This window comes from Triturus cristatus, chromosome 5_1 (assembly GCF_964204655.1).
Source record: "Triturus cristatus chromosome 5_1, aTriCri1.1, whole genome shotgun sequence".
Taxonomy (NCBI): domain Eukaryota; kingdom Metazoa; phylum Chordata; class Amphibia; order Caudata; family Salamandridae; genus Triturus; species Triturus cristatus.
The window spans coordinates 774,634,579-774,653,351 of record NC_140587.1 but is presented as its reverse complement, the minus strand read 5'-3'; positions in this window follow the sequence as shown (position 1 = coordinate 774,653,351).

Sequence of the window (18,773 nt, the reverse complement as noted above, 5' to 3'; positions counted from 1 at the left end):
CTCTTAGCGTGTTTTTTTTAATCGCCGGTGAAGTCCTGTTTTTATCCCTGTGTTAGTGACGCATCAACAACGCGCCGCTACCTGGTGATAGCTACCATTTCCGGCGCCAATGGATGGCGATAAATCCTGAGCGCCAGCGATAAAAAACCACACGCTAACGCGAGAAAAGTCGTGATGGGCCAATTATCGCCAAAATCGGCCCCATAATTGGTATCAGCTCTGCATTTTGCACGCTGCAAGTGGGAAAATGCACCATAAAAGGCCTCCAAGCATGGATAAAAAAAAAGGAGAACACAGCAGAAAGCTGGGACCAGTACTGAGCCAGGATGAGCAGACAGACACCCAGGAGAAGGCCAAGAGGGAGAGGAACGCCAGGTTCAGTCACCATGAAAATCAGGTCCGGTTTGCCCTGGTGGCTGAACATCTGCAGGAGCTTTTCATAAAACGCACAGCGCCATTGTCCAGAAAGAAAGAGATTTCGGAGGACCTCACTGCTAAGGTCAATGCCATTGGAGAGAGGAAGAAGAGGACAGTGGACCAGGTTAAGAAGCACTGGAATGACAGCAAGAAAAATAAAAAGGAGAAAATAGCAGCCAACCAGAAGGCAGCTATGGCGACTGGAGGTGGGAGTCCAGTGTCCCTGCTGGAGCTGGATGAGCAGGAGGAAATGGCGGCCCAAGTCATCACAGAGGAAACGGTGGTCGGAGTGCCGGGTCGGGATACTGCTGAATGTGAGCAGACACAACCACAGGGTGAGTACAAACTATGGAGTGTGTGGACGGGGGTGGATGGGCACAATGGCACACATGTAGAATAAATAGCATTGCATACCCACAATTACTGTGGTTCAGGTCCCAGATAGCCCTGTGCATGGTGGCATGGACACACATCACCTGATCCAACCAAAACTTTGCAAGACACATATTGCCGGACACATTGACATTGAAATGTGCCCTGAAAAGTCAGCCAAACACAGTCCAGGTACAACATCAGATCACAAAATAGGTGCAACATCAAATAGCAAAGTGCCACATCACCTAGAGATGCTGCAGGCTGCCAAAATTCACCCCTTGCACCATCACAACCCATATCCAAATCATCTTCACAAGGCCCATCTCCCAGACGCCCAAATGAGAATGCAGTGTGAATGTGACTGAACACGTGCACGAGTAAGCATACCAACAACAAGCTCAGCACACCTGCAACATTGCACATGTGTCTGACCTGTGTGCAAGGTTGTGCATGGCCATCAAGGGTGACTTGGATGGCCACACACAACCTTGCACACGAGCCACACACATGTACAATGTTGCAGGTGTGCTGAGCTTGTTGCTGGCATGCTTACTCGTGCACGTGATCATTCACATTCACACTGGTTACTCATTTGGCTGTCTGGGAGATGCGGCCTTGTGAAGATGATTTGGATATGCGTGGTGATGAGGCAAGGGGGACATTGTGACAACCTCACGCATTGCCAAGGAAAATGCCCCCTTGCCTGTACATGCAATGCAGTACTGCGTACAGCAAGATGAGAAAGCATCGAGTGAGTCTGCATACCGGTAACACATGCAATATCCCAACAAAGTGACCATGTAGGCCGATGGCCAAAAGAGTCATATGACTAAATGCACACATGCTGCAGACTGTACTCATGGGGCAAAATGAGCTGGGGGGCAATATCTGCAACACCACGGAACGTGGACAATGCATGTAAGCAATGTGTCTCACAAACTTGTACTTCTTCACTTGTTGTTGTGACAAACTCACACAACCACAATGTCCATGTAAAGAAGTATGCCAAACAAAGTATGACAACAAACAAGGATAGCAAATTAGCCACAATAAATTAACAAGCCACAAATAGCACACTCAATCATAAGGTCAATTTACAACCATCCACACCCAAGTGGATACATCGGCCATACTGAAAACAGCATTCCATACCCTGTTATCATTTGAGTTGGCCATCACACGATCATGTGCATGTTAACACATCCTTCATGGTAAGTCAACTGTGTCATTGCAGAAACATCCCGTCATGTTAGTAATCTCACACACGCAAAGCCAGGCATTGAATATCCGGAACCAGCACATCATGTATCAGCCATGTCTGCAGCTGCGTTGCACATACACAAATACACATCACCATGACATTCGCATCTGTTGAGAGGGTTGCACTGACAAGGCATGAACAACATAAATACACATCAGAAAATCTACATACTCAAAATCATGTGCCACACACCAGTAGCGGCCATCATAGGGTGTGCTGCTGGGCTGTGATGTGGGGTGGTGGAGGTGCAGTGTGGGGGATAGCAAACACCGGAATACGGATGAATGTAGGTAAGGTGACATTGAAATCAATAAAATGGATTTTGTTGCGCGCCCTCCCTTGCAAAATGCGATGCAGGGTGTACAACGAAATCCTTTCATTTAGTTAAAGTCTACTTACCTGATTTCATCTGTATCCCTGTCCATACTACCCACCACCCTCCCCCTCCCCACGTCACCACCTCGCATTTCAAATTGTTTTAATTTTCATCATAAACAAACTTCAGTAGGTTTTCGAAAGCAAGACCTAGACATCTCCCAAATCACCAACCTAGTCCCCCTCCCCTCACTATGATGTACAAGTGTACGAGCATAGGCTCCTTGGCTCGTTACTATGACATTTATCCTCTACTTCCTTGAAGAATAAGAACCATGTATTAAGGGGAGTAACTTTCAATATTCAATGTAGCCCATATAAAGAAACATCATCATTCCTAATAAATCTAACCTAAAAATAATTTCCCCTCCCCCCTCCCTCCAGGCAATCACATCCCATGTTACTCTGTACTCATCGATATCCATTAGCAGTGCATAATCTGTGGTCTCCAGAAGGTAAACAATAAAAACCCCTTATACAGACTGCAGCTTTAGATTCACTCATCATGCATATCCCCAATGGGTTCAAAAGGTTACATCTAATCGCTATAAAGGGTCTACCCTGTTACCAGCTCTACCGGCTCAGTGTCGTCATCGCTCTCAGTGTCTGGTTCCTTCAATAGTCCCACCAAATGTTCCCATGCCCTAGCCGCCTCAAGTGATCTCACGCTCCCCATTCTCTTGGCTAGTTGTAGCCTAACTATCCCACCACATTCTGCCCATTTGGTGAACTCTCTCTTCCATCAATCTAAACTCGGGCCCCACTCGTCTTCCAGTGCATCGTAATTTCCCTCTTGGGCACTACCAATCACATACCCATTAACTTGCTGGTGATCTTAGTTTTAGCTGTGTGGGGGAACCAATGCAGTATACAAGTCCCCAACGCCAGATCAAGCACCCTGTCCGTCACCACCTTCAATAGTGCCATTACTCTGGACCAATAACTAGCCAAAAGCGGGCACCCCCAAACCATGTGACGGAAGTTTGCACCCTCTCCCCGACACCTTGGGCATTCATCTGCCTCAATGTTGAAATATGCATTGATTATCGCCGGCGTGAGGTAAGCGCGATGTAAAACATAAAAAATGAAGCAATTGAAAGTGGGCGTTCCTGGTGCTCTTCCACGCTCGCTCTACAATATCAGCCCAAGCCCTTTCCGGTATCACCCTCCCTACATCTACCTCCCATTTTTGCTTAAGTATGTCCAAAGGGAACAGCTTCTCAAGAGTCATGCGCTTGTACAGGCATGTGACTGCCTCAAACATCAACGCTGCTGTCACTATGTATTGGCACACTAAAGAAACCTTAGGTTCCACTTGACCCTCTTTCCAATAGGCACGAATAGCCACAGTGATCGCTGCTTGGAGTGGGAAGTCCCCCCCTCTTAAATCTAATTGCTCCTGCAGAGTACCGAAGGTCACCGCCTGGCATGACGCACAAAAAGGTCCCTCAACTGCCACACACACTCCACATGTGGGCCAAAACGTAGCGGTTAATGGGAGTGGACACTGTCTGCTCAGACAGAAACAAAAATTGCTATACATACTGCACCATACTCAGAAAGGGTAATCCAACAGAAGTGCAGTAAGCAATACATGCAAGATTAAACATGACAGACGCAATGCACACAAGACAAATCACAAGTAGCCAAAGCTACATAGAGGCGCATGTGTCCTACATAGTGCAGCTCTGTAGAAAAAGCAAGTAGGCCCTCATTGCCAATTTGCCAAAAGTGGGCCTTCCTCACACATAACTAGTCGCACACATGCACATGTGCAAGACCCTGCAAAGCTGCAGGTCTGTGAGCCACATTGGCAAGGCAAGTGACAGGGCATGATGAATAGCATGCCTGCAGGACAAACATATTGACATGGTGCAGGACACCTCACTGATGTGGCGGAGTGTGGAACACATCCTTAAAGGAGCAAGTCACACTCTGACACAACCTTCTGTACACACAACCCCTGATGTGAACAAGACGGATGTATGACGTTACAACGCACACTTTTACAACGCATGCACTTACAACACATTTTTTACAACGCATAATCCATTACAACGCATGACATTACAACGCATGACACTACAACGCATTTTTAAAAACTACCTTTACAACGCATTTCCATTACAACGCATACTACCTTTACAACGCATACCATTACAACGCATAATATTAAATTGCATTTAAGGTAAGTATTAGATAGTATAGGGGTAAAAGTTACTTTTCTAACTCCAGGGGGTGCAACAGTAGGGTAAGTGTTGGATAGTATAGGGGTAAAAACTTACTATTCTAACTCCAGGGGGTGCAACAGTAGGGTAAGTGTTGGATAGTATAGGGGTAAAAATTACTATTCTAACTCCAGGGGGTGCAATAGTAGGGTAAGTGTTGGATAGTATATGGGTAAAAATTACTATTCTAACTCCAGGGGGTGCAACAGTATGGTAAGTGTTGGATAGTATAGGGGTAAAAATTACTATTCTAACTCCAGGGGGTGCAACAGTAGGGTAAGTGTTGGATAGTATAGGGGTAAAAATTACTATTCTAACTCCAGGGGGTGCAACAGTAGGGTAAGTGTTGGATAGTATAGGGGTAAAAATTACTATTCTAACTCCAGGGGGTGCAACAGTAGGGTAAGTGTTGGATAGAATAGGGGTAAAAATTACTATTCTAACTCCAGGGGGTGCAACAGTAGGGTAAGTGTTGGATAGTATAGGGGTAAAAATTACTATTCTAACTCCAGGGGGTGCAACAGTAGGGTAAGTGTTGGATAGTGTAGTGTAATATTATGCGTTGTAATGGTATGCGTTGTAATGGTAGTATGCGTTGTAATGGAATGCGTTGTAAAAGTAGTTTTTAAAAATGCGTTGTAGTGTCATGCGTTGTAATGTCATGCGTTGTAATGGATTATGCGTTGTAAAAAATGCGTTGTAAAGGTAGTGCGTTGTAAAAGTTGCGTTGTAAAGGTTGTTCCCCGAACAAGACACTTGATGACCTACTATGCACAAGTGTCACAACTATGACCAAGACACATGATCCCCACAGCTTTCAACATGTCAGCATTGTACATTCACAGAAGTCAAAGGCTCATTTCATGAAAGGGACAAGGGGCAGCTAAACAAAAGCAGCAGGGCCACTATCACACAATGCAGTGCACACACATACAAATCAGAGTACATCAACACTGCCCACTAGGTGTTATGGAATGCATTAGTCCCATAACACCACAACAGAGGACACAACAGGTAGCGTTTGTGTGTAGACACTGTCAAGACACATTTCTCACATAGGTAAATTGTGATGTTACAATGTACAAGTACACCCTCACATCCGTGATGTCCCAGAAAAAATCACCATCCAGAAATTACCATGCATCTTGTACTAAAAAGTCAGAATGTACAGCCTACCGCTGTCTGCTTGTAAAGTCAAATAATGCATGCTCACACATATAACACACTGTTAAACTGTATCTCCCATACAAATTGCAGAGGGAGAGACAACACCTCCTGGACAGCAGAACGACCCACTCCTCAGCGATGACTTGTACGATTGCCCCACCATCAACCAGGATGAATTTCAACAGATCCTGGACTCCCTTGGCACACCACCTCCAGGAGCAGGGCCACCCAGCAGCATTGCGCCAAGCCCACCCCCTGCACAAACCACCCAGCAGCAAGCACCTTCCACCACAGCTGCCTCACAGGACCTTGATGACCCATATCAGGCCTTTCACCGCTGTGTGCTTGAGGTCCAGCGGGAGACACGTGACCTGGTGCGGGTGGGGGTATAGCCTGGCAGCCAAAATGGTTGACTTACGTGGGGGTCTGAGTCACATCCAGGACCACATGGAGAGGATGGCAGACATCCACATCATCCTCAATGCTATCCAATGCTCCCTGGATTACATTGCTGGAGTCTTGATCCAGAGAGCTGACACACTGTCCCAGCAGGGTGGCTCCAGTAATGTCTGTGCAGAATTGTCACGACTTGCACGGATAATGGAGCGCAGGGAGCGGAGGGAAGAAGAACAGATGGCTGCCACGGCTGAACACAGCGCAATGTTCCTGGGATATTCCAGGCCCTGCATCTGCACGTCACATCAGTGCCGCCCCACAGTCTGGTGCCAATAGTTGCTGCTGCTGGAGCATCCACATCCTCAGCTCCGCATCCTGATGTGACTGTGCCTCACAGTGCTGCACCCACCATACCACCACCCACATGTGAGACACATGACACAGAGGATGAAAATGAGGATGAATGTGCCATACTGGTAAGGCGAAAGTACAGCAAACATTGACGTCTAAAGGCCTGTCTCACCTTTGTATTTTTCTTACCAGCATTCCACTGATCTTCCTCTTCCATTGTCTTCCAACGTCCCCCAACACTCACCTTGGACCCACACATGGACTTCCACAATTCTTCTTTTTCTTGACAATGGCACTGCAAACTCCGCCTCTTCCCTTGGCTCTGTCACTCCCAATGGACTCTGTCTGCTACTCTAATGGGCATCCATCCAATGTTGGGTTGTATGGGCTAGTACTGGTCCAGTCTACCCCTAGTACTGTGAATAAATGTATCTAATTCACACAAATGCGTGTTTCCATGACCAATCAAGTATTTAACCAAGTCAATAAGTAATGAGCTGTGAATCCACAAGAAGTGCCAACAAGGGAAATACAATCAATGTACATGTGTCACCTGACACGGATAGGCAGTGAAATCACCGTGTATGTGCAAAATCAATAAATTAATCAATCAGCACATCAGTAAAGCACAATACCTACCCTTGAGTGTCTCAAGGCGCTGGGGGTGGGGGAGGCTGCTACTGCTTGAAAAGCCACGTTTTGATGAGTCTCCTGAAGGTCAGCAGGTCCTGTGTCTGCCGTAGGAGGATGGGGAGAGTGTTCCAGGTCTGGGTGGTGAGGTGGGAGAATGACCTGCCACCGGAGGTCGCTCTTCGGATGCGGGGGACTGTGGCGAGGGCGAGGTTTGCGGAGCGGAGCTGGCAGGTTCGGGTGTAGAAGCTGAGTCATCATTTGAGGCATGCTTGGTCGGTGTTGTGGAGTGCCTTGTGTGCAGGGGTGAGGAGCTTGAAGGTGATCCTCTTGATGACTGGGAGCCAGTGCAGGTCTCTCAGGTGGGGTGTCATGTGGCTGCGACGAGGGATGTCGAGGATCAGGCGTGCAGAGGCATTTTGAATGCGTTGAAGTTGTTTCAGGAGTTTGGCCAAGGCTCCTGCGTAGAGGGCGTTTTTGTAGTGCAAGCCGCTCCTGACGAGGGCCTGGGTGACCGTTCTTGTGTTGGTGGGGATCCACCTGTAGATCTTGCAGAGCATGCGGAGGGTTTTGAAGCCGGAGGACCAGATGGCGTTGACCTGCTTCGTCATGGAGAGAGTAGAAATGAGGATGAACCACAGGTTGTGTGCGTGTTTGGTGGGGGTTGGAGCTGTTCCCAGTGCGGCCGCACACCAGGAGTTGTCCCAGACCGAGGGGGTTGACCCGAGGATGAGGACTTCCATCTTGTCCAAGTTTAGCTTCAGTCGGCTGTTCTTCATCCACTCTGCGACAGCTTTCATTCCTTCATGGAGGTTGGTTGTGGAGGTGAGGAGGTCTTTGGTGAGGGAGAGGATCAGCTGGGTGTCGTCGGCGTAGGAGATGATGTTGAGGTCGTCCACTCATGCAACGTGGGCGAGCGGTGACATGTAGATGTTGAACAACGTCAGCCTGAGGGATGTGCCCTGGGGTACGCCGCACATGATTTTGGTGTCTTCGGAGCAGAAAGGGGGAGGCGGATACTCTGGGTTCTGCCAGAGAGGAAGGAGGTGGTCCAGTCCAGAGCCTTGGCCCGGATCTCTGTGTCGTGGAGGCGTGTGCATAGGGTGCGGTGGCAGACAGTGTCGAAGGCAGCTGACAGGTCCAGGAAGATCAGGGCCGCTGTTTCTCCATTGACCAGCAGGGCCCTGATGTCATCGTTGGTGGGGATGAGGGCAGTTTTGGTGCTGTAGTTGCTGCGGAACCTGGACTGGGACGGGTCCAGGATGCTGCTTTCCTTGAGGTAGTTGGTCATTTGTCTGTTGACGGTCTTCTCGATGACTTACTCCCGGAACGGGAGCAGGGAGATGGGCCGGAAGTTCTTGAGGTCCTTGGGGTCATCCTTGGGTTTTTGGAGTAAGGCTTTGAACTCGGCGTGCTTCCAGCTCTCCAGGAAGGTTGCTGACTCAAAGGAGATGTTGATGGATTTCCGGAGATGGTGTGCGATGGTGGAGCTGGCTTTGTAGAAGATGTGGTGTGGGCATGGGTCTGACGGAGATCCAGAGTGGATGGTGTTCATGATTTTGATGGTGACGGCCTCTTTTATGTTGTTCCAGGAGAGCAGGGGGTCGGTGCGGATGATATCCGTGGTGACGGAGGTTTCAGTGGTTGTTGGTCCGGCCGTGACGTTGAAGCTGTCGTGGATGTCTGTGATCTTGCGATGGAAGAAGGTGGCAAGGGAGTAGCACAGGTCTTGCAAAGGTGGGATGTCGTTGGTGTTGGAGAGTTCCTTCACGATGTTGAAGAGCTCTTTGCTGTTGTGAGCATTGTTGCCTAGGCGGTCTTTGAAGGAGGCCCTTTGGCGGATGTGATGAGGTGATGGTGTCTGCGGGTTGCGTTCTAGTGGGTTGCGTAGCTGTCCGGTGTCTGTTCACGGTGCCATTCCTTCTCTAGCTTTCGGCAGGTTTGCTTGGAGTGAACCAGATGGCTTTCTTGATGGTGTGTCTGTTTGAGGGTTTTGTGATCGGGGAGAGTGTGTTTGCGCAGTCGTCGAGCCATTGTCTGAGGTTGCGGGCAGTGGTGTCTGTGTCGGTGTCGGTGTGGTTGGTGGGTGGTCTACGGGCGAGGGTGGTGGTTAGCTGGTCTTCGGTGACTGTGCTCCAGCAGTGGCGGGAGATCTGTTGGGTGCGGTTGTGCGCGGTGGGGTTCTGGAAGGTGAAGTGGATGCATAGATGGTCAGTCCAGTGGAGTTCGGTGGTGTTGTTGAAGGAGACGTGTGAGCTTGCGGAGAAGATGCGTTCAAGCGTGTTGCGAGCAGAGTGGGTGGGTGTTGTGACGAGTTCTCTGAGTTTGAGCTTGGCGAGGCTGTCAATCAGGGTGGTGGAGTTGGTCTTGTTGTTGTTACCGAGGTGGAAGTCCAAGCCCCCAAGAAGGATGTAGTCTGTGGAGGCGAGGGCGTGTGTACTGACGAATTAGGCGAAGGAGTCGCTGAACTGTGGTCGGGGTCTGGGGGGGGTCTGTAGTCGATCGTCCCTCTGAGGGTGGTGTTGGGATCAGTGTGGATCGTGAAGTGCATGTCTACGGCGTTGCTGAGGATGTCGTAGGTGTTGGTCGAGACTCTGAGAGTGTTCCTGTGGACGATGGCAATTCCTCCTCCCACTCCGTTGTTGTGGTCCCTGCAGGTGATCTTGTAGCCGTCCAGGATGGCTATGGCGATGTTGTGTGCCGAGAAGGGGTTCAGGCAGTTCTCCGTCAAGAAGGCAACATCTGTGGATGTTGAGTCGAGTAGGTCCCAGAGTTCAACGGCGTGTTTGTGGCCGGAGTGTGTGTTGAGAAGAATGCATCTGAGGTAGTTGGGTTCTTTCCTGGTGGGTGGATTTGCGTATCGGATGCTGGTGGAGCTGCATTTCCGGCATGAGAAGGGTCCTTGTGTGTGTTTTGTTGCAGCCAGAAAGCAGATGTGTGATCGTCCGATGGTGTGGAGGGTGCTGGCATCGTTGCGGCGTCGGGTGTCTTGTCATGTGCGGGGGCCAGGCGTTCTGGCGCTGTGCTTGGTCCAGGTGTGGACAGGTGCAGACGGGCTTGCCTTATGTGCGCCTTCAGCGAGCCAGCGTCGCGGACACGCAGCAGCCGCCATGAGAAGGGGAGGTGGGAGGGAGGAACAGCTGGGAGGGGGAGCGGGACAAATGGCCATGCGGGGAGGTGTGGCTGCAGGGGATTCTGCTGCGGGAAGTGATGGCAGAGACATGCGGAAAAAGCCTGACACAATACAGGCTAAAAATGGAAAAGGAGCATCACTACCAAATCAAGCAGAAGGGGGCACAGTGGGCAAAACAAAATTACACTGACAACGAAGGTACAGAAGAAAAAAACAGAATCAGACAGTGAAGAAGGGGCACAGGGGGTAAAATGAGATTACACGGGCTAAAATGCTGTGCACACATTGATCAGATAGCACAATCTAGCAATGTCCTAACTTTGACCCACATCCATTGATGAAATATGCATGTGTGATAACATGCACAAGTCTGTTGCAGGACACAAGTAGTGTCACCCTGAAGGATAGCAAAACATAATTTTATGGCATATCTACTTACACTGGACGTGGTGGAGAAAGATTGTTGTGACGTTGCGCATTGCATATCACATCCCTAGATGTTGCACACCAGATTCACATTGATGAGGAGATCTAAGGGCACATGTCTAACATACATATATGGAACTACAAAGTCAGCAACACTGTACACAATAGTGACTGTATCAAAAGTGCAAAGTGTCAGTCAGCCCCTACCTGTGCACAAACAATGCCAAACAAATTCAGAGCCCTCACATGCTGTGCCCACTGTTAGCATACTGGCCAATGTGTCCACGGATGTCTGTTGAACTGCAACTAGCATATAGCCTGATTCAGTGGCAACATTTCAAGTGTGTCATCACTATGAGCAAATGACAAAAGTAACAGTTGGGATTAGTGGCTATGGCACTATCGGTACAGGGAGCAATGCAACATGTCACCACTTGTGTGAAGCAGAACAGTGTGCCTGCAACAAAATGTCATCAGTGACTAAAGCATAACTGAACTTATTAAGGGTGTCACAAAAGGAAGATAGTAGAAGTTAAGTCAGTATACCTAACAGTGCAAATCCTAAATTACATCAGTGAATGACCTCAATTCCAAAGTCATAACTCAGTCCCACATGACTCTGTGGAGACTGACATGACAGTGCATGGCATGGGACATGTACTGACACAAAAAAATGCTAATGACACGGTCAAAACATGGCACCATTCTACACCCTGAATGTGGGTGACATATACAATTGACTTGAGTAGGGAGGCATTAGCCCTCCATGCACAGCACCACCCTCAGCCGATCCTGTGACACACTGCTGCAACTTATGTACAATGCACATGTGCAGCCCTGTATGTCCCCCAAGAACTGTGTGCAGTTCACCAAGTCAGTGCCAAGACTGGCACTCTTGCATAAGAGTGCAAGGGTGGCTGTGTGCAGGTGTGATTGTCAACCTATTATACGCTCACCCTACATGCACAGGAACAAGACTGGGACAGCCCTACCAACACTTACAATCATGCTGCATTATGCAGCACACATGGAAACATGTCTTTTGTATGAACGCTGACTATTGCATGATGTGCTGTTACTCACTCCACCATTACTATATAATATCGGACATTTTGCCACTGCGATTGGGAGACATCATTTAACCAAAACTGCCACTCCTGCATGTCTTGTAACCGCTAAACACACATGCATCAACAATGCAAACTGTCACAATGGATTCAACATTGAACTGGCACCCTGGGGTCATGAGGGTTGTGTACTTATGATGGCTAGTGCTTACTCGCAGATAGTGTCGTAGTGCCCTGCATTGTGAAATTGATGTGACATCAGATGATGCAGAGGGAAAGCATGCATTGAAAATGCCTGTAGAGTAAAGTCACCAATTGTGACAGAGGAGTTTGTACACATGATCCACAGTCAAGCATGGAATGTCCCCACGGACACAGCCTGACAACACCATTGCAGTGCACAAAGATGCAATTGCAATTAATATACACATCTTTTTAATGTGTGTGTGTAACATGCCATTGATAAGTTTGCCTCTAAGCTACACACTGCCACTTCTGTGAAGCTGCTATGCAGCATACCTTATAAATCACTGTGCCAACATGTCAGAGCTTGCACGGCCTGAAAAGCTCTGCCTCCTTGTGCACGACGCAACACACACTGCATGCCCCTTGGACGATATACACAGCATGAAAGTGTGCTTTATTAACTAGGCAGCGCAACTCAACATGGGTGAAAATCCAAGGAGCCTATTGCCAACACAACTTCAGTGAAAATGACTAGTTTGCGGGAGTAGGTCCTTGAAATTAGGCACATTAATTGAAAGGTGTATCACTGTCTGTTGATGGGCAAAGTCACAACTGTGAATAAGATGCATTGCCCCACCTTCACCTACCAATTTGTGCACAGATCTGAAATACCAAATACGCCTTCACATTGTAGGCAAGGGACATGCGATACACACACATACTGCTAATCAACAACATGTAGCAATTGGCACAGACATTCATGACACCGCAATATGCCAACATTGATTGTCCATACTCACCAGTGGCGTGTGGGTCCCGGAATCTGTCCATGTCCCCCTGTGTGATAGGTTGACGTCCATCTGTGAGCGAAAAAATTTAAACATGTTCTGTTACCAGACGTAAACAAACGTGACATTTTCTTAATGAAATACATTACAGTCACCGAAAAAGCAACATCACTGTGGTGTTGACTTACATGTTGGCCACATGACTGTGTCTACTTTGTCTGCCATTCACACACAACATGTGAATGCATTGGCAGCCCACCCAACACATCACTGCTTAAAGACATGCACATATGAGTTGTGTTACGCAATCTCAGGGCATCATTTCTACACGGGCATGAGATAAAACTTGTTCTGTGTATGATGGCATCTCTGCAGTTTGACAAAGGCATATACACAGAGCTTTGTGGTGTATGACACTCTGGAGCTATCCCATTTCCATTGTGTCTTTTGACCTCCCAAAATCATTACCACACATTAACTATGTACAGGGGCAGCGTGGCTACGGTTCAACTTTTTATGTAGGACTGCTATTTTTACACTAGATTCTGTCCCGCACATAGCTCACACACACAATGGCTTGGATTGTACATGTACTGTCACTCTTACTGTACACAAACATACGTCATCCTGCACAAAGTCTTGGCACAATTGTTCCAACTTTGACACCACATTGCTAAGTGTTGATCCAGTGCAGCGGGTAACCCATAATAGCCCCCTACGCTTGTCAACATGATGCAGCGTTGTGTGTCTGATGTGACCACATCATGAGTGGACACATTGCAACTCACACCTCACTCTGTGAATCTTTAGCAATCGGCCCACTACTTAATGACGTCCACTGCAGGGACAGACGAGCAAGACCACTGACTATTTGTCACTGAAATTGCTCTCCCCCTCGCAGATCCACCATTGAATGTGTGCTCCCACAAGCCCATGCACTCTCTAGTGTGAGTATTTGGAGGCCTCCTCCATCCGCAGGCTCACCTGCGCCTCATCCCTGGTGTTGCAGTGGACCTCTGTCTCCCGCTTACCGCTCAATTTTTCAATCGTGAAAAATTGTTAAATCACTTGTTTTCACCCTCATCCATTAACTATTGGTCTTCAATGTCATGCCTTCTGCTACTCACTCTTTTTGTTCTTTCCGGCTTCTTTTCCTCCCTACACGCACGTTTGTCGGCCACCGATGCTGCCCCCGCGGGTCTCTTGTCAAATCCATCACCGACACCATCTCCCCACATGCCATTGCATCCACCAACTACAATCCGCTGGGGAACCGCAACATCCACGCTGATAAACAACTGTACCCCAGCACTACATTCCTCCTGGACAACCGACGCAACATTGTACTCTGCCAGATCGTGACTGACCCCACGCACTCATCAGGACCCACCCTTGCACCACTCTTCACAACAGGAAACTCAATCAGCTTCAGCCATGCCACCAAAATTCCATTGACCGACCATTGATGTGTCCACTTCATCTTCAAGACAGTCACCATCCACAGGAACCAGCACCTACTCCCACAAACAAACTGCTCCACATTCACCGCTCAACATCCAAACTAATCACACAGCAATTCCAACCCAACCATTGTGGTAGACTATAACCACAGCAACGCATCACGAAACATGCAGAGATGCATCTCCAACAGCGAATACACCCTAGCCCCACAGAAGAAACTGTACAACCCCCCACCGCAAGCAAGATGGTTTTCAAACAAACTTTGTAAGTCCAGACTCACTTGCCGCCGCATGATAAAGGCATGGAACAAAAGACCACTACAACTTCCGATCCGCCACCAATGACCAACTCATCATGACAAACATTAGATAAACACTGTTGACAGGATCTCCACTCATACGCACAACATCAAAGGAATATTCGACATCATCCGTGGAGTTGGCCCGACACACCCGTGAGTTCACCGACATCGCTCACTCACGAGACATCTGCAACAAACTCAGCATTTTATGTAACACCAAACCATGTGCATGTAGGACAACTCTGACGAAGACAACCAACACACTGAACCCTCACCAATCACCACCACCACCCGGAAACCAGCGATCACCAACTGGACACCCATCACCAACGAAGACACACTGAAGGCAATGAAGTCAATCCATTCCGGGTGCCGAACGGACCTCTGCCGCACCCACCTTTTCTACTTGTCAGCATTATACATTGCACCCATACTCTGCCACACCATCAAACGCTCTCTCGCAAATGCATTGTTGCCCAACGACTGGAAACACGCCAAGATCAGCCACTCCATGATGGAACCCTAGGCAGACCCCACAAACATCCCAAACTACAGAGCCATCTCCCTGCTACCTATCCCAGCAAAACTCATTGAGAAAGACATCAACAGCCAACTTGCAACCTTCATCAGACAGCACAACATCCGCGACTTCTCACAATCCAGCATAATGTAAAACCACAGTCTATGGACCGCCATCCTCGCCGCAAGGGATGACATCCGCACTCTACTGGACAAAAGAAACACTGCTGCCCTCATCATACTTGTCCTCTCAGCGGCGTTCAACACTGTCTCTCAACACACACCAATATGCAGACTCCACGACGCAGGAATCCAAGACAAGGCCCTCAACTGGATCTGCTCCTTCCTCTACGGACAGACGCTGTGGGTCAGACTCCCCCCTTCCCTCTCGGACCCTACAACAGCCACCTGTGGACTCCACCAGAGATCCGCCCTCAGCCCTACGCTCTTCAACATCTACATGGCTCCGCATGCCACAATCGTCATAACCTATGGAAAGAACATTGTATCATACGCAGACGGCAAACAACTTCTCCTCTTCACATCCAAATGAAACAACTCCGTCTTACACAGCTATTGAGAAGGCATGGAAGCCCTCGCAAAATGGATGGCAAACAGCTGACTACTACTAAACAAGAAGAAAACATCAGTTCCCCTCATGCTCCAGAACAGCGACGCATGGATTTTCACCTGGTGATCACACGCACTTTGAAACCTTCACACCCCCACGGACAAGGCACGCAACCTGTGATTCATCATGGACTCAGATGTCAAAATGAACCACAAGATCTAACCCATCTCTTACTCCTGCTTCCCCACCCTCTGCCTCCTATGTTAGACCATCAATTGAATTCCACTCAAACACACATAGACAGTCACTCATGCCCTGGGCAACAGCTCACCCAACTACAGCACCAATCTCCATGCCGGAATTAACACAAGTCACATCCGCAAGCTACAGGGCATCCCAAATGCCACCGCAGGACTGATCCTCACACTGTCAGGACACTGACACATCTCCCACTACCTGCGCACACTCCACTGTCTACACATCAAAGCTAGAGTCACCTTCAAGATGTCCACCCACGCTCACACAGCCCTCAGCAACACTGGGCCAGCATACCTTAATGTCCGACTCACTTTCCACACACACCAAAGGACCCTACGATCAGACCATTTATCCTACGCCATGTTCCCCCGCAACAGAGAGACCAGATTGTGAGTCTGCTCCTTTTCCTACCTCACAGACATAGCCTGTAACGACATTTCGCTCCACCTCCGACAGACAACATTGCTCACCATCAACAATGATAACCTCTGGACATATCTCTTCGACAGACACCCCCTTGATGTACTTCAACATGCAAAGCCCCCCCCCCGCACCTTGCGACCCTTACTGCTGAATAGACGCTCACGATAAGCATGTGATTTTTTGGATGGGTCACACAGGAGACCTCCGTTTCAATGTGGTCTTTACAGTGCAAGACTTATTCTACGCAATCGTTACAACGCTACTCGTCACTACAACTTGCACTGGATGGCGCTCTACAATAAGGGATATTAGGATTGACTATTCAAACACCTTCCTTACTGTTGCACGCACTGTTGCGGGAAGACTAAGTCATACCAATCCAAAGTCCTGTGCATCATGCACAAGTGTTTTTGGTGAATTGCCTTGTCTTGACCATGTGGTCACAGTGTGACGGTGTTGAGACAGCATTATGACGTCATACCTTCTTGTCACACACATCACTTATTTATGTACGTAACATTAGTCATGGACAAAAATAGGGTTTGTACTTACCACCCTGTAGGCCAGGCATTACTCCAGTGAAATCGAAGAGATCGGCCTCACATGCCAGCATGTCCTGCCAGTGGTGCTTCCACTGGCGCACTGTCTGGTCCACTCCAAAGCACCGGAGCATTTGCGCACTCAGACACTCCCAATGCCGCTTCCGCACTGACACATTGTACCCTTGCAGGATACGTCCTTCCCTCACCAACATCAATGGAAGGTAAAATCGGACCATCCAAAGGAAGCCCCCCAATGTCCCCTTAGTCATCCTTCCTGACCTGCCCACAGCTGGCATCTCCCTGCACCCCAGTAACGACTCAAGCCTAACAAATAATAACCCTCTAAATTAACTGAAATTAAATACCCCTACACAAACACAACAAGACTGAGGACAATAGACAGTTAAACAATTTAAATCAATAAAAAATGATTTAACAGACAGTTTGGACAGGACACAGGACACTGAAACACTCTCTAACTCTCAGGCCAACACGACAAACCACCAGACACCTCCTTCACTCAGAACATTCACCAGCAATGTGCTCAAAAGTGAAAGAGAAAGTGAAGACCACTCCCCTGTGAGACAGGAAGCATGCATACATCACTTCCTGTGTGTTTGCAGCCCTTTTTTTGGAATGCGATCATAATCTGCACGCAGTCTGATACTGTGATGTGTATGCGGCCCGTTTTGTTGAATGCGATAAAAATCTGCTTGCAAATAGGCCGCTAATGTCCCAATGCTGATCCAGTTAGTACAGAGATGTTTTTTCCATAGCGCGGATGAAAATACATCGCTTGGGCCTGAAGATTTAACGCGAAGCCAAATTTCATAAACAGATGAACAGTCAGAGCAAATTTAAGATCAAAGCACAATAATACAATGAAAGGATTGTTTTGCACAAGGAAGACAGCCTACATTTTCTATTTCATGATAGTTGACAACCTAAATTGCATGTGACATGCATCATCACCACCTCAATTGCAATTTTCACAAACATTTATTCAAATAAATGATGTAAATTGTTAGGGACCTACTCACCTGTGGTGGTCTGTAGGTGATGAGTATGTGCGCAGATCAATCAGACAATAAGTGTGGGCATGATGTGCGATACTCACCCGTGAGGCTCACAAGTCGCTGTGGGGAAAAGAGAGTGCAGCTCCGTCTCAGTCAAATAGCCATGCCTTGTTGTTCCGCCTGTAAGCATGCATGGTGGTGGCGCGTTTTATGTTGACTGTCATCTCGTTCATGGCTTTGCCAGCGACATAGGTGAAAGCTCTTCCTCCCGCTCTGTATTTGGGGATTCAGGGAGTCTGCGAGTGCAAGGTTGGCGGAGCAGCAGTTCCTCTTGGGGATGTTGGAGTGACTCTCTTGTGGATGTCTTTGTGTCCGATGATGTGGAGTTATTTGTAGGCATGTGTGAGTCATTTGACGGTTATTTTATTCTTGACGGTGAGCCAGTGGAGGTTTTGTATGTGTTGGCTAATGTGTTTGTGACGTGGGGTTCTGAGGACGGGTCTGTCTTCAGCCTTCTGTATGTTTTGGAGCTTGTGTAGTGGCGTTTTGTTGATCCCTGCGTTGCGGGCGTTGCCATTGTCCAGTCTGCTGGTGATGAGTGCGTTGTTGACATTTGTGATGCATTCTGGGGTTACCCATTGAAATGTATTGCGTTGGATCAGTAGGCAGTTGTAGCTGTTGCAGGCAATGTAGTTGATCTGGCAGGTCATGATGATGGAGGAGCCGAGGATGATGCCGAAGTTGCATGCGTGGCCTGTCACTGAAGGCAGGCTCACAAGGGCAGAGATCCACCAGGGGTTGGCACATGCGGATGTGGATGTCCCGAGGATGAGGAGCTCAGTCTTCTCTGAGTTGAGCTTTAGGCAGTTGTTTTTCATCCAA